At 44.5% G+C, this 26,892-nt stretch overlaps 1 long non-coding RNA gene and 1 other non-coding gene across 2 annotated transcripts in view; both read left to right on the top strand.

Annotated features, from left to right (window-relative positions):
• The first annotated feature begins 4,128 nt into the window (after nt 1–4,128).
• LOC128591208 (uncharacterized) overlaps nt 4,129–26,892 on the top strand; it is a 50,844-nt gene continuing 28,080 nt past the window's right edge. Inside the window, exons 1-2 of the long non-coding RNA XR_008381548.1 lie at nt 4,129–4,230; nt 23,576–23,662. This is a non-coding gene — a long non-coding RNA (uncharacterized LOC128591208). The remainder of the gene's footprint in view (nt 4,231–23,575; nt 23,663–26,892) is intronic.
• Nucleotides 9,325–9,431, top strand: LOC128592251 (U6 spliceosomal RNA). Its single transcript, XR_008381818.1, has one exon. It is a non-coding gene; the product is annotated as a U6 spliceosomal RNA (small nuclear RNA).

Genomic DNA, 26,892 nt, shown 5'->3' with positions numbered 1-26,892 from the left:
TGGACCCTAGACATGTATATAAAAAGTCACTTACTTATTTTTATTTTTTTTTTTTTTTTTGATACAGAGTCTCACTCTGTGCCCTGGGTAGAGTGCCGTGGCCTCATAGTGCACAGCAACCTCAATCTCCTGGGCTTAAACAATTCTCTTGCTTCCGCCTCCCAAGTAGCTGGGACTACAGGCACCTGCCCTACCACCTGGCTAATTTTTCTGTTCTTAGTAGAGATGGGGTCTTGCTCTTGCTCAGGCTGGTCTCGAACTCCTGAGCTGAAGCAATCTACCCAAGTTGGCCTCCAGTGTTAGGATTACAGGCATGAGCCAACACACCCAGCCTTGATTATTGCATTTCAGTAGAGTTGCTTTGCTTTGTAATTCTATATATTGTATCTTTTTCCTTTAAAAACATTATTCTGAGACAGGGTCTGAAGGCTTCACCTGCTGTATAAAACACAAGTAGGTAGAGAATCCACCCCCACTCCAGAGCCAAACAGATCTAGAGCCAAACAGATGTGGGTTCGAACTTCGCCTTGCCCATCAGCCATGTGAGACCTTGAGCAATAATGTCGCATTTCCAGACATTATTGTTGCAACAATAAACTGGGGATAACAACAGCATATATGGCAGACTTCTTATAAAACTTAAGTAAGATCATCCAAGTAAAACACTAACATTCTGGCCAGGCGTGGTGACTCATGACAATAATCCTAGCACTCTGGGAGGTCGAGGCAGGTGGATTGCTTGAGGTCAGGAGTTGGAGACCAGCCTGAGCAAGAGCAAGATCCCATGTCTATTAAAAATAGAAAACTAGGGCGGCGCCTGTGGCTCAGTCGGTAGGGCGCCGGCCCCATATGCCAAGGGTGGTGGGTTCAAACCCGGCCCCGGCCAAAAAAAAAAAAAAAAAAAATAGAAAACTAGCTAGGCATGGTCCACATGCCTGTAGTCCCAGCTACTTGGGAGGCTGAGGCAAGAGGATCACTTGAGCCCAAGAGTTTGAGGTTGCTGTGAGCTGTGACACCACTGCACTTTACCCAGGGTGACAGAGTGAGACGCTGTCTCAAAACAAAAATTAACATTCTGCTCAGATTACATTAATAAAATGGTAGTTATTAACAATATAGAAGATAATGGGCCTGACTTTCACACATATGCATAGTTTCCTATTTCACACCATGACAGAGGCTTGGGGCTGGGTCCTATTCTTTCCCCTGTGTTGTATATTTTAAATACCTTAAATAACCTATATGATGAAGCCCAGTGTGTCTGTACCCACTCCCCCCAAAGCACCACACAAAATACCAAGTGTCATTGTATCCGGAAGTACTAACACAAATGACATTAGCATAAGAGCCAAACTCTGGGCCCAAAATATCCACAGGAGGAAACACATAACCCAGTAATCGTCTCACCCACAAAATCTCAAGCCTGATGGTTGCATTTCCAACCAGTAGGCCACCTGTCGTATGCAGAACACAGGTAAATAGTGGAAAATGAATTGAATTGGAAAAAAGGTTAAAACTCTACTTCCAGCCACCTGTTTGACCCGGTTTTCCTTCCTGCCAAAGCATACCAAAGGAAGAGGCAGCAAATGGCCACGAAACCATGTGGCCTGGGTTTGTGAATGGCTCTGGATGGAGGTTATCCAGGAATCCAGGAGGAATCCAGAGGCTACTAGAACCCAGAGAGGTGGGAATCCCTAGCTGCCTCTCGTTGCTCCTGTGAATCTGGGGAACAGGACGACAGCACCCTTTCATGCCTGGCCCAGAGTCCGCACAAAGGTAGAAACTGCTGGTTTGAAGTTGCTAGAAAAAGCTCCTCTCCCTGCTGCCCCACTCCCACAACACCCAGAGGAGGATGTTAAAAGGAGGGCGCGGCACCTGTTGCCATAGAGAGTTAAACCCCAGCTTGGACTGTGCCACAGACACACTGGCAGGTTAGTTTTGCTTTCTCAGAAACCAAGAGGAAAGACCAAAGCCACGTTACTGTCCACACCTCCACCCTCCCTGCAACCTCTCTCTCGATTCCGGGTAGTACTTTTCCAGAACAGAACCAGAGACTGGGATGTGAAGTACCTTAATTAGAGCTGTCATGAAAATCAATTAAAGTTAAGCAAAGGGTGTGTGGGAGCTCTTGGTGTTATTTCTTACAACTGGATGTGCAATTACCTCGAGGTAAACAGCTTAATGGAAAAATAGAAACTGCTCAGAACTTGCTGTGGGGCAGAGATACAAAAAAAGAAGGGGGGAACTATTAAAAAGAAGGGAAACACAAAACAATTTAAAAAAATAAAAATAAAAAAGAAGGGGAAGAAAACCCTACCCTGAAAATCAACTTTTTATTGTTCCTTCACGGCAGTTCCTCAATGAAGCCGTACCTATGTAGAGGTCATGCCATGGCTGGTAAAAGGTTGGGGAACAGAAAATGGTAGCTGTTCCTCCCTTCTCTCTCCCCTAGCCAATCTGAAAGGATCCTTAATAGCAGCTGTAAAGAGGGAAAGAGAGTAGCACTCACAAGACCAGCCGGAGTTGTTGCCTCCAGACTCCAGACAGGGGGACAGGGCAGGGGACTAGGAGAGACAAGGAGGACAGTCCTTTCCCTTGGTTAAAGTGATACTAACACAATCAATGGTGTTACTTCTGGGTGGAGAAGTATCTGAGAAGATACAATTTTTTTTTTTTTGGCCAGGGCCAGGTTTGAACCCACTACCTCCAGTATACATGGCCGGTGCCCTACTCCTTTGAGCCACAGGCACCACCTGAAGATACATTTTTTGTGATAAATCCCTCTAAATTTCATATCATGTATACATATTACCTAACCCAAAATATAGTTCCCCATATCTTCCATATCCTTCGAAGGCCTGTCTCAGACAAGGTCTCCTCCCTGAAGCCCTGTCCATCCTCCCAGTTGGAATTCACCATTCACAGGAATGGTAGCCCTCAGCCCTGCCTGCCAGTAGAGAAACCTGGGGGGTTCTGTAAAAAAAAAACAAAAACCTGAGCTCAGTCCCCTCCTCAGACCAACCGAAGGAGAACCTGGGCAGGCAGGAGTCAGATGGGTGTTATTTAGAACAGCCTCAGGCCACGTTCACCTGCACTCCGGTTGAGAACTTTTGCCCCTGCACTTTATGGAGCCCAGATTTAAGCACTTGCCCTAAATGTAAACTGAACCATCGATTAAAAAAATGAAAACACTTTCATACCTTTTATCTCATTTTATCTCCACAAGAGAAGAGGAAATGAGTTGAGCTGCTAGAAGTTACCCAGGGTCCCTTTGAGATCCTGGGTTCTACACTTTGTGTTGCCCCACACACACACACACAGATAAAAGCCAGATTTTGCACCACCACCACCACCCCCAACCCAGAGTTAGCACAGCCCCTCTCACCCACGTACTTCAACCACAGTGAACCACAAAGTGAAAATGAGAAAATGGGTGCAGCAGGGCACCAGGAAGACTCTCTTGGTCTCTTTTAGAGCTCTGTGGGGTGGTTCAACTTCCTCAGAGGTTTCCCGGATTCTGAGTAACAATTTATCTTTTCGTTTTTCTAGTTTACCCCTATCAAAATCCCCTCAGTTGCAGCCAGGTGTTGTGACAGGCGCCTGTAGTCCCAGCTACTGGAGGGGGGGAGTGCTGAGGCAAGAGGATCACTTGAGCCCAAGAGTCTGAGGTTGCTGTGAGCTGTGATGACACCATGGCACTAAACCGTCAGGATGACAAAGTTAAGACTCTGTCTCAAAAAAACAAAACCCCAATCCTCCCAGTTGCATGTTAAAAATGCAGCTCCCAAGCCCCAGATTTTAGAATCAGGACCCCCGAAGGGGTAGCATTCAAGGATAGTGCGTGTGTTAAAATATGCATAACGTAAAACTCACCATCTTAGCTCTTACTTGTTGAGGTTTTAGCAACTAAAAATATTTTCTCACAATTATAGAGGCTGGAGTGTCAACATGGTCAGATGGAATCCTCTTCCTGGTTGGCAGGGGGCCATCACCTCAAGGTGCACTCACAAGGCCTATTTGGCCCTTGCGGAAGATGGGCAGGTCCTGGAGAGTGGATTATTGTATATCATAACCTCATAACCTCATCATACAGTGGCAACTTCCACTGTAACTGCTGCACCTCACAGGCAGATTGCTAGGTGGAGGCTTTTTCTCCGTAATGTGCACCTGACCCTGGCACGGCATGGCAGGCCTGTGAGCAAGCTGACCAGTGACTGGGCTTCTGATAAGGTACAGCTACAAGGTACCTTTGGGGGGTAAGGAGGACCAGTGAGGGCCCCCAGTGGCACCACATCAGGACCCTCCCACTGCACCCAGGCTCAGGGTGGGCCCTGCCTGCCTGAGCTGCATCTCTGCCATTTTTAGTGAGAGGTCAGTGGCTTTAGGCACACTGGCATTGGCAGGTCACCATCACCACCATCCGTCTCCAGACCTTTTTCAGCTTTCCAAATTAAGACTCCGTACCCATTAAACACCACTCATCAACAGTCCTGGAAAATGTTTTTCTTACTGGTTTAACAAGAGTCAGAATCCATTTCCTTTCACAGACTTAACCATCGGGGGATGCTGCCTCAAGCAGAGGGATGGAGGTGCGAGGAGTCACAGGTGTGAGGAAGGCCAGCAGGAGCCGGGACTGGTGAGATGAATTCACCAGTTGAATCAAAGTTCAATCAAAGTTGAATGCAGTCCCTCCCCTGGGGCAAGGTGATTAGTTAGGTCTTTGCAGTTTTTGTCTCAGGGAAGGGGCTGGGGTGTGTGCCCCCTATTCAAGGTGGAACCACCCAAAAAACAGTCTCAGACTGCTTTGTTCATGATCTCATTACAGCCCAGAGGGCGTGGCCTGGAAAAGGCAGCCTGTTTGTGTCTGGAAATGGGGGTCTGCTTTCTGAGCTCACCTGGCCTAGAGAACGGGGGAATCCCTGTCCAGTTCTGAGTGGGGGATCCTGTATCACCCACATTGCATCACCCCAAGCTGCTATGCACCTTTTATCACCCCATTCCGAGGTAGCCACCTGCAGGAAGTCTCCTTCACTTCCCTGGATAGTGTTTACAACTCCTTTCTCTGAGCACCAGCTTCCCTCATAGCGCCTATATTAGGAAACAGCTTTGCAGTTCACAACCTTGTTTCCCTTAATCAACTGCGTACCCCTCCAAGTGAGGGCCATGACACATCCACCTCTAAAGTCAAGACATTACATCCAGGTGCAATGGCTCACACCTGTAATCCCAGCACTGTGGGAGGCCGAGATGGGAGGATTGCTTGAGGCCAGGAGTTCAAGACCAACCTAAGCAGCCTAGCAAGACCTCTGTACAAAAAAGAACAAAATTAGCCAGGCATATTGGTGCTCACCTGTGGTCCCAGCTACTCTGGAAGGTGAGGCCGGAGGAGCCCTGGTGTTTGAGGCTGCCGTGAGCTTTGATTGTGCCAATGCATTCCAGCCTGGAAGACTGAGCAAGACTTTGTCTAATGATGATGATGATGGTGGAGGTGAAAAATTTCTATCACCTAGTGACATCGTAGCCATCATAACATCATAGCACAATACATTATTCAAGTATCTGTGGTGAGGCTGGTGTAAACCCACTTCATTGCCAGTTGTTTAGAAATATAGCTCATACAATTCTGCACATTATGTAATACTTGTGTTTTTGTTTTGTTTTGTTTTTTTGAGACAGAGTCTCACTATGTTGCCCTCAGTAGAGTGCTGTGATATCACAGCTCACAGCAACCTCAAACTCTTGGGCTTAAGCAATTCTCTTGCCTCAGGCTCCCAAGTAGCTGGAACTACAGGCACCTGCCACAATGCCTGGCTTTTTTTTGTTGCAGTTGTCATTGCTGTTTTAGCTGGCCTCGAGCGGGGTTCGAACCCGCCAACTTTGGTGCATGTGGCTGGCGCCGTAACCCCTGTTCTATGAGTGCCAAGCCTGTGTCTTAGTTTTTTTTGTTTTGTTTTGTTTTTTTGAGACAGAGCCTCAATCTGTTGCCCTAAATAGAGTGCTGTGGCATCACAGCTCACAGCAACCTCCAACTCCTGGGCTCAAGTGATTCTCCTGCCACAACGCCCAGCTATTTTTTGGTTGCAGCCATCGTTGTTTGGCGGGCCCAGGCTGGATTCGAACCCACCAGCTCAGGTGTATGTGGCTGGCGCCTTAGCCGCTTGAGCCACAGGCACTGAGCCTGTGTCGTAGTTTTTAACAGAAAAATTTAAAAGGTAAAAGAAGAAATAAAATTTTATCATAAGGACACTTGTACTAGACTGCTTATTGCAGCTCAATTTACAATCGCCAAAATGTGGAAACAGCCTAAATGCCCACCAACCCAGGAATGGATTAACAAGCTGTGGGTATATGTATACCATGGAATGCTATTCAGCTATTACATAAAAAAATTTAAAAAAAATGGAGACTTTACATCCTTCGTATTCACCTGGATGGACGTGGAAGACATTATTCTTAGTAAAGCATCACAAGAATGGAGAAGCATGAATCCTATGTACTCAATTTTGATACGAGGACAATTAATGACAATTAAGGTCATGGGAGGAAGGAAAAGCAGAGAGAGGGAAGGAGGGAGAGGGGTGGGGCCTTGGTGTGTGCCACACCTTCTGGGGGCAAGACATGATTGCAAGAGGGACTTTACCTAACAAATGCAATCAGTGTAACCTGGCTTATTGTACCCTCAATGAATCCCCAACAATAAAAATATATATATATATATATAAATATCTTAAAGAATAAGGATAGAATGGAATTATTTTTGGATATAATGGGCTTGATATAATGATATACTGGGCTTGTGTTTTAAGCTAAACATTATTAGAAAGGAATCCAAATGTTGGGCAGTGCCTGTGGCTCAAGGAGTAGGGCGCCGGTCCCATATGCCGGAGGTGGCAGGTTCAAACCCAGCCCCAGCCAGAAAGGAATCCAAATGTTTAAAATTTTAAAAGTTTATAAAGTAAAAAAAGTTACAATCAGTGAAGGTTAATTAATGAAGAAAAGAAAAATATTTTTCCATAAATTTAGTGTAGCCTAAGTGTGCGGTGTTATGAAGTCTATAGCAGTGTCAGTGATGCCCAAGGCTTTCATAGTCACTCATCACTCACTCACCCAGAGCAACTTCCCGTCCTGCAAGCTCCGTTCATGAGACGTGCCCTATACAGGTGCACCATATTTTATATTTACTTATTTATTTTTGAGACAGAATCTCAATCTACCACCTGGGGCTGGAGAGCAGCCAATATGCTCAGTGATGTAATCATAGCTCATTGCAACCTAAAACTCCTGGGCTCAAGTAATCTTCCTGCCTCAGCCTTCCCAGAGGCAGGACTACCAGTGCAGGTCACGATGCCTGGCTAATTTTATTTTATTTTTGTAGAGATAGGATCTCTGTCTTGCTCAGGCTGGTCTTGAACTCCTGACCTCAAGAGATCCTCCCCATTTGGACTCCCAGAGTGCTAAGATTATAAGTGTGAGCCACTGTGCCCAGCCCATTTTTTCTTTTATATTGTATTTTTAATGTACATTTTCTATGTTTAGACACAAATGCCACGGTGTTCCAGGTGCCTACAGTACACAGAACAGTTACACGCTGCCCCGGCATGTGGCCTCGGAGCAATAATGCGCCCTCTGGCCTAGGTGTATACTGGGCTGGACCGTCTAGGTTTGGGTATGTACATTCAGTGATACTGGTGCAATGAGAAAATCGCCAAATGGTGCATTTTTCAGGATGTGTTGTCATTCAGCAATGCCTGACTGTACTATCATCATCATTACCCTCCAACCCAAACTTTACCCTTCCCACCCAGAGAAAAAGCTGAAGTCTTTACAATGGTCTATGAAACCCTGCCTGATCTGCCCAGTTTTCTCCGCCTTCTCTCTAGAATTTCTTCTACTCAAGCCACCCTGACCTCTTTGATCTTCCTTGAAAGTATCAGGCATGCTCCCACCTCAGCATCTCTGCCTGGAGAGTTCTTCCCCAGGTCCCTGCCTGGCTCTCTCCATAATTTCCCCAGACTTCTGCTTAAATGCACCTTCCTGCATAGTGCAGTGGTTCACGCCAGTAATCCCAGCACTCTGGGAGGTTGAGACAGGAAGGTCCCTTTAGCTCTGGAGTTCGAGACCAGCCTGAGCAAGAATGAGACGCCCCCCCATCTCTACTAAAAATAGAACATTAGCTGGGCGTGGCAGGTGCTTGTAGTCCCAGCTACCCAGGAGGCTGAGACAAGAGGATCCCCTGAACCCAAGAGTTTGAGGTATCTGTGAGCTAGGCTGATGCCACGGTACTCTACCCAGGCTGATAGAATGAGACTGTTTCAAATAAAAAAAATTGCAATTTTTCCTCTATATTTTCTATTACCATGTAAAATGTCATATACTTAACTTAGTTTTCGTATCTGTTTTCCTCACTTGAGTCCCAGAAGGGCAGGAATTTTTGCCTGTTTCTTTTTCTTCTATAACCCCAGCAGCTACAACAGCATGTGGCAGAGACTAGGTGCTCAAGAAGGGTTTGTTTGCTGTATCAATACTGTAATAAACCAGTAGACTGACACTGTAACATCTCGGGCTTATTAAATGTCACTCCCAATTGTGGTGACGATGATTTCTGTATTACCAGGCATGCAATTAATCTATGAAGCCAGAGACAGATACGCAGTGACATAGGAAACAGAGCAGTTCCTCATCTCCAAGGAGTTGTAGTTGACCATGGACGGAGCAGCTGAAACTGGGACCATTCCATAAAGTCCAGAAAGCATACTGCTGAGACTTTACTGTGGTACAGTGATCCACTGAGCATACTGGCTCTGACGACATCCAGTGAAGATGGTTAAAATTAATGCTAGTGGGCTCGGCGCCTGTAGCACAGGGGTTCGGCACCAGCCATATGCACTGAAGCTGGCCTGTTTGAACCCAGCCCGGGCCAGCTAAACAACAATGACAACTGCAGTAGGAAAATAGCCAAGCATTGTGGTGGGCGTCTGTAGTCCTAGCTACTTGGGAGGCTGAAGCAAGAGAATCACTTGAGTTTGAGGTTGCTGTGAGCTGTGACGCCACAGCATTCTGCCGAGGACGACATAGTGAGATTCTGTCTCAAAAAAAAAAAAAAAATTTAATGCTAACGAACCACCAGATACTCCACGCACATAGCTGAAGAAATTTAGTTTCTTATTTTAAGAAAAGAAGAGTGGAGAAGTGGGTTCCTTCCTGTGTTACTGTTAACTTTTGCAATTTTGTCTTGAACATTTTCCCGTCAACCTTTTCCATGATTGTGTCAATCTAGGGGAAGAGAGCCAGGCAGTCATCATTTTCTCAAGATTTGTGTGGTCAGTGCTCGCTTCGGCAGCTCATATACTAAAATTGGAACAATACAGAGAAGATGAGCATGGCTCCTGCGCAAGGATGACACGCAAATTCATGAAGTGTTCCATATTTAAAAAAAAGATTTGTGCAGTCAAACTGGGCTTTGTTTCCCCCACAAACATGGACAGGCCTGTCCTTTCCCTTGGCTAAAGTGATACTAACACAATCAATGGTGTTACTTCTCCACCCAGGTGTTAATTCTAATTTTTGGTCGAAACTGAATGTATTTAAACTTCACAAAATGTGTAGTTCACACCAGGCAAACATCAAAACTGGTTTTAGCTGATCTGGGTGGGGATCAACTGGTCTACCCACAATTCATTTGAAACCACCTGGCAGTAATTAAATCCTCCCATATAATAACAAACTTGAATATGTCTGGTTGCAAACAACAGCAATCAAGGGCAGGATCCTGAAGCTTTGTTTTCAGAAGGAAAATTCTCATCTGTCACCCCCCTTCCCCACCCTTGTCTAGGCAGGGTTCTTGTGCCTTACCCTCCCAAAGCAGCCCTTTGCAATACTTCATGTGTTTGTGATTGTGTGGCTGTTTGTAATTATCTACCTTCCCTCACTAGAATGTCAGCTTAGTAAGACACTAGTCTTTGGGATCACACTCACTTGCTCAGGAAGTGTGCAAACATGTGTGTCTCAAGGACTGACAACTTTCTAGCTGTGATTTACGTATGGAGATAGAAAAAAAAGCACCACTAAATTTAACCAGAACACCTGAGTTAAATCCTAACTCTACCCCTTTCTAGCTTTGTGACTCTGGAAAATTCACTGAGCCTCTCAGAGCTTCTATTTCGCCTACAAAATAAAAATGATAATATTCTCCTTTGAGGCATTTCCATGGAGCAAATGATATTTTGGACTCTTAAATGCCTTAGGGGGCATTCACTGGGGAGAAGCCAGATTCATTTCAGTGGTAAACATTTTAGCATTAATGCTATAAAATAACTGTATGGTGGACAATAAGATGAGATTTACAAATTGAGGATATGGCCATCTATATCATTGCCATCCTTAGTTTATTTGAAGAGAAAGGATATCCCTAGGCAGGTAAGAAATTGTGACGTGGCAGCAGGTGAACACGTAATTATTTTCTTCGCTATCTTGCCTGCTTGCCTGGACTGATTGACAGCCAGTGCCTTGAGTCTAGGAATGGGGCCGGGGGGAGGTTGTTTTTGTTTTTGTTTTTTTGATGAGTGACAAATCCTAGCCAGGGTCAGCCTAGGCATATTCAATACATATTTACTGAATGAACAAGCCCCTGACCCAGTCATCTCTACATTTCCTCCAGCTGTTGAACAGCCCACTCCTGTAAGCACCAGACTAATGCCTGGAAATTCAATCGCTTTACTTTCAGACACTGTCTGCCTTCTAGTGTTTGTGACTCTATCCCTGCATTTTGTTTCCTCTTGTTTAGCATTGTTCAATCATTTCTTCTGTGAATTGGCCAAATGACCTCCCTAATTTCTCTGGATTCTGATTTCCCAGAGCTATGTTAAGGTCATTCATCCAGGCGGAGCTTCTGGGAACTGCCTGTGTGAAAACAGATAAGGATCAAGGTGGTTGTCAGGGCCTGGGGAGAGGAGGAAATGGGAGTTGTTGCTTAATGGTATAGAGTTTCCTTATTGCAAGATGATGAATTTCTGGAGATTGGTGTCACAACAACATGAATATACTTTACCAAACTATATCCTTAAAAATGTTAAGAGGCAAATTTTATGTGTTAATTACCACAATTTTTAAAAATGTAACCACTGAAGTCTCACCATACTGAAGAAACCATCATGCATTTCATTTCATGACAGATGGCATTAGAAAGCTTGAAGTTGTTCTTACCGCCTTTGGAATTCTTACAGATATAGGCCCAGATCTCTAGGATCAAATAGGAAAAGTATCAAATAAGAAAATATCTTCCATTGCCAAGTTGAAACCTGAGCTTAGAAAACGGGTATCTGTACTATGAAACAGCGTGCAGAAGTTATCTAGTGTTTGCACAAAATATGGGAACCTCAGTTGACTCCTCTCTTTCACCAGTGGCAGATCAAAGTAATTGAACTGAGGTTTATTGCAGCACTATAAACTTTTCTAGCAACAACTACAGACCACAGCGTGGTTCAAGTTACTCTGTTGAAGTCACACAAACATTTTGTCTTTTTGCTCACTGGGCTACCTAGGGTTCAATACCTAACAGAAATAGGATGAATTTTAAATATTTACATTTACCTTCTTTAGAAACCAGAAACTAGTTTCACCCAACAGCTTTGCCACTTGTCATATTTAGACCAATTGTTTTGTTTTAGGCAGCAAACTTCCAAGTACAGTTAACCCAAGGCTTTTCTAACTCCTTAGTCACTTTTGCTTCTTAAAACATTCAACACTGCCGATCGTGTCTCCTTTTTGAACATTTCTCTACAGCTTTGTCTCGCCCTGTGGTTTTCGGTTTTGCTTCCTCCTTCTCCAACTCAGCCTCGTGCTGCCTTTGCTCACTTGCTTCTTTTTCTGCTCGTCCCTCAGAGAATATTAACAGTGTCCATACTGTGCCAGGGACGACACTCTCGACGTGGCGCAAAATGGATGTGGAGTTTGCTTCCACGGGGTGCACTGAGAGAGGAGAGGGGTGTGGATCGAGCTATAGGATGAGCGTGGTGGCGTCCACATGGAATCCCAGCCACTTGGGAGGCTGAGGCAGGAGGATGGGTTGAGCCCACAGGTATGACCATGCCATTGTACTCCAGCCTGGGTACCAGAGCAATACCCTGTCTCAAAATAAAAATAAATTAAAATTTAAAAAAAGATCATCACAACAAGTGTCAACTTGCAATGACAGCTCATTCTAGGAGCATCGGGCCATTCAAGGGAAGCTGCTGGGCTGAGATCTGAAGTGTCTACTGACAGGTGAAGAGGCAAGGTCACAACCCTAATGATCAACGTGCAGGCAGCTCCATCCTTCACCAAAATCCTCAATTTGCAAGTGTTTGCTGTTTTATAAATAACTGACATATGCGTCAGGCATATGTAATACTCAGTGTATGGGAGGACAGGTATTATTGGCCCTCATGTAATTGAGGACACAAGGTTCAGAGCCATTCAATATGATGTACGTGGCTCGGCGGCTATAGCTCAAGTGGCTAAGGCGCCAGCCACATACACCAGAGCTGGTGGGTTCGAATCCAGCCCGGGCCTGCCAAACAACAACAACTACAACCAAAAAACAAAAAATAGCCGGGCATTGTGGCAGACGCCTGTAGTCCCAGCTACTTGGGAGGCTTGAGCCCAGGAGTTGGAGGTTGCTGTAAGCTGTGATGCCACGGCACTCTACCCAGGGTAACAGCTTGAGGCTCTGTCTCAAAAAAAATATATATATATATTCATTCCCTCATGTCATGATCTCGACTGTCTCCTCGGCAGAAAACTCTCAGATCCATCTCCCCCGACCTAACTTCTCTTCACATGCACATTCCTCATTAGCTGCTGGATACTTCCAGCTGAGCATCCCAATACTGTCTGTCACCTAAGTAAAATACCACAAACAATTAGTCTTCTACAAAACCCAGTTTTGGGCCAAGAGCAGTGGCTCACGCCTGTAATCCCAGCACTCTGGGAGTCCGAGGAGGGTGGATCGCCTGAGCTCACAAGTTTAAGACCAACCTGAACCAGAGCAAGACCCCGTCTTTAAAAATAGCTAGGCGTTGTGGCGGGCGCCTGTAGTCCCAGCTACTTGGGAGGCTGAGGCAAGGAAATCCCTTCAGACCAAGAGTTTGAGGTTGCTGTGAGTTATGATGCCCTGGTACTCTACTGAGGGTGACAAAGTGAGACTCTGTCTCCCCAAAAAATAAATGAAAGCAAAACTGGCTTTTTTTTGTTTGTTTGTTTGTTTGTTTTTTGAGACAGAGTCTCACTTTGTCACCCTCAGCAGAATCTGGTGGCTTCACAGTTCACAGCAACCTCAAACTCTTGGGCTCAAGTGATTCTCTTGCCTCAGCCTCCCAAGTAGCTGGGACTCCAGGCGCCTGCCACAACACCTGGCTGTTTTTCTGAGAGGGGGTCTCGCTCTGGCTCAGGCTGGTCTCTAACTCGTGAGCTCAGGTAATTCGCCTGCCTTGGCCTCCTAGAATGGTAGGATTACAGGGGTGAGCCACTGCGCCTGGCCCCCAGTTTTGCTTTTAAAGGTCCTTAAATTCATTCTAATGAAAAGTGTTCTGGCCAGTCTGGGCCAAAGTCTTTCGTTTATTCTTTTCTCCTCATTTCACCTGGGTTTCTGGAAAGTCACAAATCCACTGAGGGTCTCTTCACAAAGACTTGTGCATCTGTCGCTAATTTCGGGTCCATTTCCATTCCCACTGCCTGTGTTAGCATTTTGTCACAACTGTCAGGCAGCCGTGTCTGTCGTTCTGCTATGTCTAAGATACCATTTTCCTCTCATGGTACATACAGCCAAAAGGGAAGACCCAACACACACACACACAGAGATCGCGATGTGACACTGAAAATGCTGTGTCGTTACGTTAAGTACGTACTCAGTGCCTCACACGCAGCAGAAACTTTTCTAAACCCTGGGGTAAAGAGAAAACCTGCTTTCTGTGCTCCAGGGGCCTTACAGCTGAGGAGGAGGGGAAGGACTAGGATTTGCATACCTATTACTTAAGGTTTTTGTCTTATTAATTTGTTAAATATCTAAAATAATATTTTAAAATAGTGGTAATTGTTTCTTGACTAAAACTGAAATGCTTTTTGTTTGTTTTGAAACAGAGTCTTGCTTTGTTGCTGGGCTACAGTGTTATGGTGTCGGCTTAGCTCACAGCAACCTTAAAGTCTGGGCTCAAGCGATCCTCCCACCCTGACCTCCCAGAGTGCTAGGATAATGGCATGAGCCACTGTGCCAGGCCTAAAACTGAAATACTTTTGTTCTTACCCTATAAGACAATATTTGATATTGATTTTGAGTAAATAGTCTTTTGTCAGTTTAAATAATTTCCTTTTAGCTGGGCACAGTGGCTCACACCTGTAATCCCAGCACTCTGGGAAACTGAGGTGGGTGGATTGTTTGAGCTCACAAGTTTGAGACCAGCCTGAGCAAGAGCAAGACCCCATCTCTACTAAAAATAGAAGAAAAAACAAAACAAAACGCTGAAGCAAGAGGATGACTTGAGACTGAGTTGAAGGTTGCTGTGAGCTATGACACCACGGTACTGGGTAGAGACTCTGTCTCAAAAAAAAAAATTCCTTTTGTACCTACTTTGAGTTTCTGTTAGGAATGACTGATGAATTTTTTTTTTTTTGGCTGATAAATTTTAGCAATTATCATTTGAACATCTACTGACACTTCTTCTTCCTTTGTCAATGTAATGAATCATGTTAATGGGCGTTAGATATGGAAGCACTTTTGCACTTGTGGAATAAACCTTGCTTGATTCTTTTATTCTTTTGATATAAGGAAGACTTATAAAAACTAATATTTTATTTATAACTTTTATCTCTAAATCAGAAATTTGTATATTAGAATTTTAATTAATAAATATTAATGTATACTTTCCCCTTAAGTTTTGTATTTAAAATTATATTGGGCTCAAACCACAAATTGAAAAGGTTTTTCTATGGTTTGGAGCAGCTAAGCTTGCATTTCTAACCTGCTCCCTGGTGGTGCTGATGCTACCGGCTCTTGGACATACCTTGAGTAGCATGAGTTTAAATAATTTAACATTGTAATTATCAGACCATCAGAAGGAAAAAAACTCACTAATATATGTACAACTATTATATATTAATCTTAAAAAGAGAAAAGACAAAACACTCAACTGTGAGGCTGTCTGGCCCTAAGGTCTTTTCATAGTAAGATTTACCATCACCATCACCTCCAGAGGAGTTGGTCCATTCATATTTTTCCTCTGCTTGGGTCAATATAAATAGTTTGCATTTCACTGGGGAATCACACATTTCCTATAGCTTTTCCTACTCACTGCTGTATAATTAATTGCCTGTAGTAAGTTTCCTGAATCTTTTAATCTCTCATATACCTGTGGTTATGACTTTTGTCAGCCCTAATCTCTTTTTTTTTTCCTTTTTCCTTCTTCAAACTTATAAGTTGTTTGTCTATTTTATTAGTTAATTCAGTAAATTTTGGAGTTATTTTTAGTAGATTTGACTTATTTATTCCTCCTACTGTTTTCTTTCTTTTTTCCCTATATCAATTCCAACTTTTACCTTTATTACTTCTACTTTCCTGATTTCTCTTACTAAATTTTTTTTTTTTTTTTTGTGGAGACAGAGTCTCACTGTACCGCCCTCCCGTAGAGTGCCATGATGTCACACGGCTCACAGCAACCTCTAACTCCTGGGCTTACGCGAGTCTCTTGCCTCAGCCTCCCGAGCAGCTGGGACTACAGGCGCCCGCCACAACGCCCGGCTATTTTTTTGTTGCAGTTTGGCTGGGGCTGGGTTTGAACCCGCCACCCTTGGCATATGGGGCCAGCGCCTAAATTTTTAAGATGAATATTTAGTTCCTTTATTTTGGGGACTATTATGGCGTTTCATGAACTCGGTGCTCCTCTGAGTCTGTTGGGTTGTCACTAGGCAGTGGTATCCTTTTCCTGGTGACCTCTAGATACTTAGTGGGTTCCTTTTTATTTCCTTTTTGATCTAACACTTACCAAGAATTTTGTTCCTTAATTCCTAACTATTTAAGGTTATTTTAAGGTCACTTTAAAAAGTAAATGTATAATTTTTCAGCTTTTGATCAGAGAATGTGACTAATAAAATCTATTGTTGTTAGAGCTTTTTTGTGTGACCTCGCCTATAACAAATTTTCATACAACTTTTTAATTTTTATGAAAAAAATATTTTTATGGGATGTAAGAAGTCCTTTCATGTATTTTATATCAAATTATTTCATTATATTATTCAGTTCATCTGAGTCTTTTTTGACTAGAATGACAACGTATTATTTCATAAATGGGATAACATGAAAAAGACATTTTTGCTTAATACTCGGTGACTTGCATCAGAAAGAGTAGTAACTGATACAACCGTCGGCTGGAAACTCAGGAACCATCTTCAACGCTTCCCTGCCCCTCACTGTGCACGTCCTATGGGGCAAGTCTGCACATTTTACTTCCTCAATTTCTTTTCATTTTTTTACTATTCTAACTCTTGGGGGTGGGGATGAAGAAAACAAATATTTGCTGAGTACTTGTCCTAAACTTACACACATTTTTAATCCTGACAATAACCCTATGAGGCCCAGGCGCAGTGGCTCACGCCTGTAATCCCAGCACTCTGGGAGGCCGAGGTGGGTGGATTGCCTGAGCTCACAGGTTCAAGACCAGCCTGAGCAAGAGCGAGACTCTGTCTCTAAAAATAGCTGGGTGTTGTGGTGGTTCCCCTGTAGTCCCAGCTACTTGGGAAGCTGAGACAAAAGAATTGCTTGAGCCCAAGAGTTTGAGGTTGCTATGAGCTATGACACCATAGCACTCTACTGAAGGCAACAAAGTGACACTCTGTCTCACAATAAATAAATAAACAAAGAAACCCTATGAGAACCCCAAAGCACAGAGATGTTGAGTAACTCCTCCAAGGTCTTACAGTGAGTCAGTGGGGATATAATCCCAGAGGCACACTTGGCACCACAATGCCCTATAGTCTAGACAAACATTTGCTGAATGGCTGATACCTGCAAGAGCAAAGCTACAGAACTTGCTCCAGTCTCTACCCTGGGTAGCTACTCAGTCCTTTTCAAAATGTCAATGACCTTGAAGCATTCTGGTCAACATCAGGAGTCATACACCCATCCCAACTGTTCTTATCAGGGAATCAGTCATCCATCACTAAATCCACTTATTCTCAGCCCCAAAGCTTGCTGAGCCTGCTTGCAAAGAAAGAAGCAGCATCAGCTAGGTTGGGGCGGTGCATGCCACGCCGTTCAGTCACAAGAAGACAGACAGTTCATGCTGGTGAATTTCCCAGCATGAAATCGCATGCACACCGCTCCAGTCTGCCAGTCTGACTTCTTTAAACTACAGCTTTCCTCAGAGTCTTTCCTGAATAGTCAGGTAAAAATATTTCTGCCTCTGTTCCTGGACTAATTGCTGATCCTATAGGGTGTCCCCTTTCATTCCCCAAATCTGCTAAGCTTGTGCTGGGACTGCTGACCCCTACTCGGAGGCTCCCCACCCTCCCCACACAACCGCACCTGTTCTTCCTGCCCCTCTCTCTTCAGGGAGGCCTTTCCTGCCTACCCTAAGGCAGGCTCCCCTTCCCACCAGAGTCTCAGCCCCCGATGCTTTCTTTCCAAGTCTTTAGAATAGTATGTTACTGCGTAGTATCTGTTTCACCTGTACACTCACTTGGGGTTAGTTCATGTTCAAGTGTGTTTTTCTTTTGTCTTTCTCCTTTATTAGAATGAAATCAAATGGGCATCTTGAGAGCAGGAAACCTGCTTGTCGTCATTGTATGGCTAGTGCCTCGCATTGGCACGATGTATGCATACAGTAGGTACTCAATACATACTCGTTGAATGATTGAAAAAAAAAAAAATCTGAGCCTCTGGTCCTAAAGGGCTGATTTTGTCCCAATTGCAGATGATCCGGTGGGTCTCTTTTCAACTGCTTGATGAGGGTAAATGAGTAAAAATCCCCAAACCCTGGAGTTTCGATAGACTCCAATTATCTCTGAATGATTTCTGCCTTCTTGTCCTGTGTCATGTGGCTGGCATAGACCACACTCTAAAGACAAGTGGATGCCAATCCCCCACCCCCATGGAATCCTGAATTCCTCTCCTGCCTTTGGCTCGGCCCCTACTCTAAAGCTGTCCTAAGGGCAACATTCTCTCCCTCCCCTTCAAAGAGCTCAGCAGGGAGGCAGGTGGAGGGCCTGAGAGGGCGGGGTTGGCACAGAGCGGGGACACGCGGCATCCTGGCATGGCGTCTGTGTGTCGAGGTTGCCTGCCACAGCCTGTCCTTCCCCTCACCACAGTCCTGTGAGGTGGTGTTTGGAGTGGTGGGGAAGCGTGGGCTTTTGTGTCAGCTACTCCTAGATTCACCTTTACCATCCAGATTATCCCCTATAGGGCCCTTGGGCAATGAGAAGACTGAGAAGGGTCAGGAAAAGACACCAGCGTGACTTTTTTCTACCCTCTCTCACCCATCCAGACAAGTCAGCACAACACTCTGACACCAGTGTGTGTGGGGGGGTCTTTCCCCTAACACCTCAGTTAGTTGATTCTGACACCAGATTCTGTAGCAGATACCTGTTGGGCATCCTCTAATTCAGTGGCCCCCAACCTTTTAGGCACCAGGTACTGATTTCATGAAAGATGATTTTTTTCAAGGACAGAGCAGGGGGCAGGGACTGGTTTTGGACTGATTCAAACATATTACATCACCTCAGATCATCAGACATTAGAGTCTCATAAGGAACATACAACCTAGATTCCTGGAATGCAGTTTAGCACAGGATCTGTGCTCCCGTGAGAACCTAATATCACTGCTTATCTGACAGGAGGTGGAGCTCAGGTGCTGATGTGAGTGATGGGGAATGGCTGTAAAAACAGATGAAGCTTCTTGCTTGCCCTCTGTTCATGTCCTTTTGTGCACATGGCCTAGTTTCTAACCTGCTGGTCCTGGTCTGCAGCCCTGGGAGTGGGGGATGCGACTCCAATTCAATTCAATTCAATTCAACCTAATCCAATTCAATTCAATTCAATTCAGACACTGTGCCTAACGATAGCATCAGATCCCACATTGAAGGATCAGTCTCACAAGACTGTTCCCACTTCAGTGCTAATTGAAAACGCCAGGCTGTGACCCGTGCTTCTGACTGGCTATAAAGCAGGTTTCCCATGACCCCCTTCTTAGGCTCAATTAATTTTCCAGAGTGGCTTACAGAACTCAAGGAAACACATTTGCTGGTTTACTGTAAAGGATATTACAAAGAATGTTGCTGAACACCATATGAAGAAATAGGGTAAGGTGTATAGGAAGGGGAGTGGGAGTGGAACTTCCGTGCCCTCCATGAACCTCCACATAGTCACCCAACTGGAAATTGCTGAACCCAATCTTTGTGCATGTTTGTTTGTTTGTTTGTTTGTTTTTCTGAGACAGAGTCTCACTCTGTTGCCCAGGCTCACAGCAACTGCACACTCGTGGGTTCGAGTGATCCTCTTGCATCAGCCCTCTGATTAGCAGGAATACAGGCACCTGCCATAATGCCCAGCTAATTTTTCTGTTTTTAGTAGAGACAAAGTTTTGCTCTTGTTCCGGCTGGTCTTGAACCCTAAGGTCAAGGGGTCCTCCAGCCTCAGCCTCCCAGAGTGCTAGGACTAGAGCATGAGCCCCTACCACTCACGCCTTTTGGGTTTTTATGGAAGCTTCAGCACAAAGGCTAGATTGGTTAAATCACTGGCCACTGGCATCAACTTAACCCTCAAGCCCTTTTCCTCATAGGAGGTTGTGGGGTGGAGCTGAAAGTCCCAGCCCTCAAATCCTTCCTTGGTCTTTCTGGTGACCTGCCAGCATCCTGAGCTACCTAAGGGCTGCCAGCTGTAAGTCAACTCATTAGCATACAAAAAGACATTTATCACATTGTATTTCAGGAGTTGTATGCCAGGAAATGGAAATAAAGACTAAACAAATAAGTAAAGAAATAAATCTCTCTTTCTCTCTTTTTTTTTTTTTTTTTTTGTTGTTGCAGTTGTCACTGCTGTTTTTTTAACTGGCCAGGTTGTGTTCGTGCCGTTTTTTTTTTTTTTTTTTTTTAGACAGAGTCTCAAGCTGTCACCCTGGGTAGCACTAGTGCCGTGGCGTCACAGCTCACAGCAACCTCAAACTCTTGGGCTTAAGCAATCCTCTTGCCTCAGCCTCCCCAGTAGCTGGGATATAGTCACCCACCACTACGCCTGGCTAATTTTTCTATTTTTAGTAGAGATGGGGTCTTGCTCTTATTCAGGCCGGTCTCCAACTCCTGAGCCAGGTAATCCACCACTTTGGCCTCCCAGAGAGCTAGGATTATGGGTGTGAGCCATCACTCCCAGCAAGCCAGCTAATGTTTTTTTTTTTTTTTTTACAGAGACAAGGTCTCACTATGTTGCTCAGGCTGGTCTGAAACTCCTGGTCTCAAGCTGTCCTCCCATATTGGCCTCCCAGAGTGCTGGGATTATTTATAAACATGAGCCACCACACCTGCCCAGACTAAATATATATTTACAGAATTATGGGCAAATTACTTACCTTCTCTGAGCTCAATTTACTAATCTTTTTTTTTTTTTTTTGGCCGGGGCTAGGTTTGAACCTGCCACCTCCTGCATATGGGACCAGCACCCTACTCCTTGAGCCACAGGCACCGCCATCAATTTACTAATCTTTATAATGAGAATAACAACAACTAATTTTGCTCTGAGCATCAAGTGATAAAGATATATATTGATGTGTTCATCAAAATGAAGTGATTTTGTACATAACTCATACTAGATACTCGATAAATCATAGCATTTTTTTATTAAGAGACTTACCGAAGATCCACATAATAAGTGGCCTAGAACTTAAAGCCTTTTCCTTTTGTAAGATCCTAAGGATATTTTTCAAATAGACTTTATCTAGCCTCCCACGTTGTGAGTTTTTCCAGGACAGGGGTAATGTCTCCTACTGTTTTTATTTAGTGGCCTATATCAACCAAAGAAGAAGAAGCTGAAGCAAAATTATTGTAAGTATAGAGTTTATTTAGACCAGACTTGAGGATTACAACCTGGGAGCATAGATTTAAGTTGCCCTAAACATGTATATACTGATCAATAGTAGTTACGGGTGGATTTATCTATTTATTTATTTATTTATTTTTGTATGTTGCCCTTGGTAGAGTGCTGTGACGTCACAGCTCACAGCAACTTCTAACTCTTGGGCTTACGTGATTCTCTTGCCTCAGCCTCCCAAGTAGCTGGGACTACAGGCACCTGCCACAATGCCTGGCTATTTTTTGGTTGTACTTGTTATTGTTTGGTGGGCCAGGGCCAGGTTTGAACAGGCCAGCCCCAGTGTATGTGGCCAGTGCCCTAGCTGCTGAGCTACAAGCGCCAAGCCTACAAGTGGATTTTTAAAGGCAAAAAAGGAAATGGTGAATAGGCTTATACAAAGTTATCAGGCATTCTCACTGGTTTACAGAAATAACATTGATTATATTCAGTCACAATGAACAGTGATTGGCTATACATTGTTAAACAGAAGGGTAGGGGTGTCTAACTTTTCAGCTTCTCTGGGCCACAATGGAAGAAGAAGAATTGTCTTGGGCCACACATTAAATTCACAAACACTGGCTCAGCACCTGTGGCTCAAGCAGCTAAGGCGCCAGAGACATACACCTGAGCTGGCGGGTTCGAATCCAGCCCAGGCCCGCCAAACATCAATGACGGCTGCAACCAAAAAATAGCCAAGCGTTGCGGCAGGTGCCTGTAGTCCCAGCCACTTGGGAGGTGGAGACAGGAGAATCACTTGAGCCCAGGAGTTGGAGGTTGCTGTGAGCTGTGATGCCACAGCACTCTACCCAGGGCGATAGCCTGAGGCTCTGTCTCAAAAAAATAAAAATAAAAAAAATTCACAAACACCAAGGAAAGCTGATGAGCAAAAGCAAAAGGTCCTTGCATAATTTTTGTGGTAGCTGACATCATAGATAAGCAAAAAGGGCCTACCTTCCTCAGGTGAAGGTTTTTCTCTCCTTATCTATATGTAAAATGAATGTTACGCACGTACTGGTCTTCTGAAAAATGGCATTTATTATGCTGATATTGAGTTTCCAACTCGATGGTGGTTGTGAATGTTAATAGACTAAGCAAATGTCTGTGCAATAAGGAAGCACCACAGAATACCTTTTCCACTCATCTTCCAGCTCCAGAGCAACTCCCTCTGTACATACCTGACTGGGGAGAACATAAAACAGGGCTTCAGTGAAGTGAGTCATTCAAATTTTATGTTCAAACGTCATGAAAGAAAATATGACCCATTAGAGTCACATAGATAGAAATGAAGGACATTTTATCCTCTGCTAAACTAACAAATCTTTAGTCAGCAATCCTGGAAACTAGGATTGTACAAATGTGCCTATCGAATGAGTCACTAAGTGATTCATTTCCTCTCTGATTCCTCCACCCAGTTCCTAAGAACTGCCCATTTTATCATTATGGTTTTCTATTCAATCCATGCTCTTGCCTCCCACCCCTGTCAGGCCCCTGCATCCTTCCCTCCCTAGGAAATCGCCGCTACGGTGGCTGGCTGTTGTGTCTTCCCTTCTGAAATCCAGGCTCCATACTGGCACCAGACAGATAGTTCCAAAATGCCATTGGCCACTGTCTGGTCTGCCCGATCCTTCAACACCTCTTCTTGTCTATGCCATCCAGGGCTTTACCTTGGAATACAAGGCGCTCAGAACATGATCCCCCAAAATATGGCACTTTGCTTGCTGAGTACTTTGACCTAAAGGAGAGTGGAAAGCCTCAGAGGCAAGGTCTCTTTGACACTCTCCCATCCTGTTATTTCCCACCCAAGTCTCTCTCTTTAAAGCAATTCACAGAAACCAGAATAACCCTTCCCCACAGCATGACATAGAAACTAGAACCCCTCTTCCCAAATGCAAGCCATCAAACCTAGAAAGGTCACTCTTCTTTCTCCCTCTCCCTTGAAGACCATCATTCCAGAGGGTCCTGCCCCACACCCAGGAGAAAGGACTGGTGCAGAGCAGCCAAGAGGAAGCCAAACAGACGGGCCTTGCTGTGTGGCCCCCTCAGGGATTGCCCTTAGAGCACGCCCATTTCCAGTTGTTTTTTCTACTCAGCTGTCTAGTCTTCTTTGAACCAAAGCATAAAACACATCAGTTTTCCCTGACTCATTGGGTCTTTATTTCTGAAGATTCTTCTTTCACATAAAACTTAGATTAAATCAATTTATAGGTAAATAAATAAATGAATTTGCTCTTTCCTTTTTAAGCTGTCTTTTGTTATCATGCATGTTGGCCAGGACCCTCAGGATGGGTGAGGAAGGGTCTCACACCTTTTCTGTCCCTACACTGGTGAGAAAGAAGGTTGTACATCTCTTAAGCATTACGCTGAGTTATGGCAACCAGAACTGTCACCAGACATTCCCAAATGTCTCCTAGGAGGCACAATCACCCCTGATTGAAAAACCCTAGTATAAGTGAATAAACTGGTATTGAACACTTGGTATTTTCTATACAGGCCACCATCCTTGGGGGACACAAAGATGACAGAAGACCCATTATCTACCCTCAGAAAAACCTGCAAAAAACTCAAGGAAAAAAGTGTGTAAGTGCTTAGAATGCACATCTCTAAATCAGATAGTTTAGCTTCCTGTAGCTTTCTTAATGACCACAGGAAGAAGAAAGTGAAGAATTGTCATTGTCATTTAGAGAAAAGGCACAGATGTCTCCAAGAATCAACACTATAATTAGAGACCAGTGTCCTGACCCCCATCCAGGGGAATCCCCACCACATCTGGAAAGTGTTCAGCAGGTTCAGAGAAGGGAGAGGCAAATCCATCTTGGAAGATTGGAATGGCTTCTTGGAAGTGGCACTTGAGATATTTATCAGCAGAGAGGGAGACAGGAGGTATGATAGCAGGGACAATCTGCAGGGACTATTTGCAGAGTGATGATGGGATCGCGCGAGGAAGCAGAAGTCAAAAGGACCAGAAAAATAGGGCTGGATCACCGTAGTGAAAAGCTTTAGAGGACCTGTGTGTGAATGGGTGGACTTTCCCTAGAACCATGTGTGTCTGACACCAGTTTAATAAATCATAGCATCAAGGTAGAGAAGAGGCTGAATAAACTAGGTCACCAGAGAGCTTAGTGGCGGCAGAAAGACAATGGAGGCGTCAGAGTTGTCATCTGCTCTTTATTCCTCCCCCACCTCCCAAATTAAACATTTTCATGAGCACAGGTCCCTTTGACTTTGTTGATTAAAGAAGGATAATTAGATTTTGCTCAAAAAAACTTTTCAGTCTTACACTATCAAAAATACAAATACTGGGCGGTGCCCATAGCTTAGTCCGCAGGGCGCCGGCCACATACACTGAGGGTGGCAGGTTCAAACCCACCCTGGCCAGCTAACAACAACAATGCAACTGCAACAAAAAAAATAGCCAGGCCCTGTGGCAGGCACCTGTAGTCCCAGCTACTTGGGAGGCTGAGACAAGAGAATTGCTTAAGCCCAAGAGTTTGAGGTTGCTGTGAGCTGTGACGCCACGGCACCCTACCCAGGGTGACAGCTTGAAACTCTGTCTCAAAAAAAAAAATACATATAGTTCTGAAAGGGCTCCTAAATTAACCATTATCTGGCAAGACACCTTTTTTTTAATAACTTTATAAATTAAATTTGTCAATTATGCCTTAATGAAGTTGAAAAACTAAATTTTACTGTCATCCCCCCCCCAAAAAAAACCCATTTGTCCTTTTGTGTAAAATACAAAGTTTTTTAAGAAAACTTTTTTTTTCTTTTTTGAGACAGGGTCTCACTGTGTCGCCCTCTGTACAGTGCTGTGATGTCACAGCTTACAGAACCTCCAACTTTTGGGCTTGAGCAATTATCAAGCTTCAGCCTACCCAGTACCTGAGACTACAAGCCCCCGCCACAACACCTGGCCTAATTTTTGTTGCAGCCGTCCTTGTTGGTTCAGCTGGCACAGGCCAGGTTCAAACCTGCCACCCTTGGTCTATGTGGCTGGTGCCATAACCACTGTGCTACAGGCTGAGCCATGAAAACATTTAAAAGAAGAATCTGTCCCGTCTCTCCAGTCAAGAAAGAGCTCTGGAGCCCCGACCCCACTCACCAAAGGAAAAAGCAGAGAGGTCCAAATAAAAACTGAGAGTAACAGGAAGAGAGGGAAAGAGGGAAGGTGACACAAGTGACTGCTTTGATGAACACAGTTTTTAACATGAAGAAAAATGTTTTGGAGTGGCATTTTGTTTATAAAAATCATTTAGCTGAGGAGGGTGGAGCAAGATGGCAGCCGAGTAACAGCTTCCTTGCATCTGGGCACCGTGAGTCTGGGGAGATAGGACTCCAGGCATCTCCGGCTGGTGGGAACTGCCTATCATCACTCCTATGAGGATACAGGGAGTCAGCGAGAGACTTCTGGACCCCAAGAGGAGGACTAAAACAGTGGAAAACCGGCAAGTGGTCGCGTGTGTTCAATCCGTCTAAACCCGCCCACAACTGTAAGTTCAGTAGCAGCGAGACTGCAAACCAGAAAGGCCTTACCTGTGAACTGTTTTGATGTCCTTGGATTTGGCACTGAGTTGAACTGCCCTGGGGAAGGCCTGAGCGGGAGTGCGGAGAACTTTGGCCGTTGTCTAGGGCCCCAGTCTGAGCCGCTGAGCCAGACGGAGCTAATAGTGTTTGGCGGTGGGTCACACGGAACCATTGCCAGTGATCTGCCCCGGCAAGCTCCGCCCTCAGGGTCGCAGAGCTAGAAACGGGTGGGAGCTTGTAACCCAGCAACCAAGTAGCCTAAGGGTGGGGTCTGAGCCGCCTTGCAGCCCTAACCCTCAGGGGCAGAGTGAGACCGGTTTTGGCACACTGGGTAAGTGGATAGCCACTTCAGCAGTGATTCCAGCGAGAAAGCTGGGAAAGCTTCTGCTCAGCAAGTTTACAAGTTCAAAGTGCCTTTTAAGTGGGCTGAAGAGAGATTTAGGGTGTCTACCTGCTGGGGTTTGAGAAATCAGCAGCCTCCAGTCGTATTAGAACTGTGACTAACATCTCATACCCCAGAAGACCACGTGTTGCCCAGACAATATTCAATAACATATACGAACTGCTTGGTTTTTGGTTGTGTATTTTTTTCTTTTTTTTTGTTTGGTTGGTTTTTTTTGTTGTTTGTTTATTTTGACGTTGTTGATGTTCTTTTGTTTTTTAATTTCAATCTTTTCCATACAGATCCCTTTTTCTTTCTCAATTTTTCTAGTTTAATTATAATTTCCCATTGCTGCCTTTTTTAATAACTACAACTTCATTTTTACTAGTGTTTCAACCCCTATCATTTGGTTTTTCACCCAATTGTATCACCGTAAAGTTTTCTGTTTGCTTGTTTTGGTTTGATTTATAGCATTTTTGTCTTTCCTCTCTACTTGATGGAGGTGGGGTACTTTGTCTGATCAGGTTAGCAAAGAGCTGCTGACCTCAAGGGAACCACCCAACTGGGCATCCCCAGAAGGTGGGGTTTTTTAAGGTTGTGTCAAAGTACCCTACTGTACACCTATATTGCCCTGTCTCCCTCTTTCTGTACCTCTCTTCTTTTTGTCAATATTCCTTATCCCCACCCCCTCTCCTTTCTCTTTCTTTTTTTTCTTATCACTCGGTCCTCCTTTCTTTCATCCCTTTTTTGCTCCTCAACCTTCTCACCCTTCTGGTCCTGTAACCCTTAGTCCACAGGCACAAGAACTTAAAGAGCAAGAGGAAGTGAAAGGAAAATTAGGACAAGGAAACAGATAAAAAAAATCACTCATGAGGAAGAATCAGCAGAAAACTCCAGGCAACAT

Source organism: Nycticebus coucang, chromosome 1, assembly GCF_027406575.1.
Source record: "Nycticebus coucang isolate mNycCou1 chromosome 1, mNycCou1.pri, whole genome shotgun sequence".
NCBI lineage: Eukaryota > Metazoa > Chordata > Mammalia > Primates > Lorisidae > Nycticebus > Nycticebus coucang.
Note: the sequence above shows the minus strand (reverse complement) of the source record. Positions and strands in the feature narration are given on the sequence as shown.